Source organism: Pogoniulus pusillus (genome assembly GCF_015220805.1).
Source record: "Pogoniulus pusillus isolate bPogPus1 chromosome W unlocalized genomic scaffold, bPogPus1.pri SUPER_W_unloc_3, whole genome shotgun sequence".
Taxonomy (NCBI): domain Eukaryota; kingdom Metazoa; phylum Chordata; class Aves; order Piciformes; family Lybiidae; genus Pogoniulus; species Pogoniulus pusillus.
This window is the reverse complement of record NW_026974537.1, coordinates 357,601-360,000: the sequence shown is the minus strand read 5'-3', so window position 1 is coordinate 360,000 and position 2,400 is coordinate 357,601.

Below are 2,400 nucleotides of genomic sequence, written 5' to 3'. Positions count from 1 at the left end.
CTGCTTCAAAGGAAAGGAGCTAGGAGAAAGTTTCTTTTGCCAGTGTGTGAGGGAGCTGGAAAGCTGCAGAATGGTGCAGGGGATTCCAGGCTAGGCCATTCCTGGCTGGGTCTATAAGCAGAATGAGTGCTTTTTCTAAACGGCATTTCTATGGTTCTTCCATGGGGCTAGGATGTAAACGTGTTTCTGCTTCAAAGGAAAGGAGCTAGGAGAAAGTTTCTTTTGCCAGTGTGTGAGGGAGCTGGAAAGCTGCAGAATGGTGCAGGGGATTCCAGGCTAGGCCATTCCTGGCTGGGTCTATAAGCAGAATGAGTGCTTTTTCTAAACGGCATTTCTATGGTTCTTCAATGGGGCTAGGATGTAAAGGTGTTTCTGCTTCAAAGGAAAGGAGCTAGGAGAAAGTTTCTTTTGCCAGTGTGTGAGGGAGCTGGAAAGCTGCAGAATGGTGCAGGGGATTCCAGGCTAGGCCATTCCTGGCTGGGTCTATAAGCAGAATGAGTGCTTTTTCTAAACGGCATTTCTATGGTTCTTCAAAGGGGCTAGGATCTAAAAGTGTTTCTGCTTCAAAGGAAAGGAGCTAGGAGAAAGTTTCTTTTGCCAGTGTGTGAGGGAGCTGGAAAGCTGCAGAATGGTGCAGGGGATTCCAGGCTAGGCCATTCCTGGCTGGGTCTATAAGCAGAATGAGTGCTTTTTCTAAACGGCATTTCTATGGTTCTTCAAAGGGGGTAGGATGTAAACGTGTTTCTGCTTCAAAGGAAAGGAGCTAGGAGAAAGTTTCTTTTGCCAGTGTGTGAGGGAGCTGGAAAGCTGCAGAATGGTGCAGGGGATTCCAGGCTAGGCCATTCCTGGCTGGGTCTATAAGCAGAATGAGTGCTTTTTCTAAACGGCATTTCTATGGTTCTTCAAAGGGGCTAGGATGTAAAGTGTTTCTGCTTCAAAGGAAAGGAGCTAGGAGAAAGTTTCTTTTGCCAGTGTGTGAGGGAGCTGGAAAGCTGCAGAATGGTGCAGGGGATTCCAGGCTAGGCCATTCCTGGCTGGGTCTATAAGCAGAATGAGTGCTTTTTCTAAACGGCATTTCTATGGTTCTTCAATGGGGCTAGGATGTAAACGTGTTTCTGCTTCAAAGGAAAGGAGCTAGGAGAAAGTTTCTTTTGCCAGTGTGTGAGGGAGCTGGAAAGCTGCAGAATGGTGCAGGGGATTCCAGGCTAGGCCATTCCTGGCTGGGTCTATAAGCAGAATGAGTGCTTTTTCTAAACGGCATTTCTATGGTTCTTCAATGGGGCTAGGATGTAAACGTGTTTCTGCTTCAAAGGAAAGGAGCTAGGAGAAAGTTTCTTTTGCCAGTGTGTGAGGGAGCTGGAAAGCTGCAGAATGGTGCAGGGGATTCCAGGCTAGGCCATTCCTGGCTGGGTCTATAAGCAGAATGAATGCTTTTTCTAAACGGCATTTCTATGGTTCTTCAATGGGGCTAGGACGTAAAGGTGTTTCTGCTTCAAAGGAAAGGAGCTAGGAGAAAGTTTCTTTTGCCAGTGTGTGAGGGAGCTGGAAAGCTGCAGAATGGTGCAGGGGATTCCTGGCTAGGCCATTCCTGGCTGGGTCTATAAGCAGAATGAGTGCTTTTTCTAAACGGCATTTCTATGGTTCTTCAACGGGGATGGGATCAAAAGGTGTTTCTGCTTCAAAGGAAAGGAGCTAGGAGAAAGTTTCTTTTGCCAGTGTGTGAGGGAGCTGGAAAGCTGCAGAATGGTGCAGGGGATTCCAGGCTAGGCCATTCCTGGCTGGGTCTATAAGCAGAATGAGTGCTTTTTCTAAACGTCATTTCTATGGTTCTTCCATGGGGCTAGGATGTAAACGTGTTTCTGCTTCAAAGGAAAGGAGCTAGGAGAAAGTTTCTTTTGCCAGTGTGTGAGGGAGCTGGAAAGCTGCAGAATGGTGCAGGGGATTCCAGGCTAGGCCATTCCTGGCTGGGTCTATAAGCAGAATGAGTGCTTTTTCTAAACGGCATTTCTATGGTTCTTCAATGGGGCTAGGATGTAAACGTGTTTCTGCTTCAAAGGAAAGGAGCTAGGAGAAAGTTTCTTTTGCCAGTGTGTGAGGGAGCTGGAAAGCTGCAGAATGGTGCAGGGGATTCCAGGCTAGGCCATTCCTGGCTGGGTCTATAAGCAGAATGAGTGCTTTTTCTAAACGGCATTTCTATGGTTCTTCAATGGGGGTAGGATGTAAACGTGTTTCTGCTTCAAAGGAAAGGAGCTAGGAGAAAGTTTCTTTTGCCAGTGTGTGAGGGAGCTGGAAAGCTGCAGAATGGTGCAGGGGATTCCAGGCTAGGCCATTCCTGGCTGGGTCTATAAGCAGAATGAGTGCTTTTTCTAAACGGCATTTCTATGGTTCTTCAATGGGGCT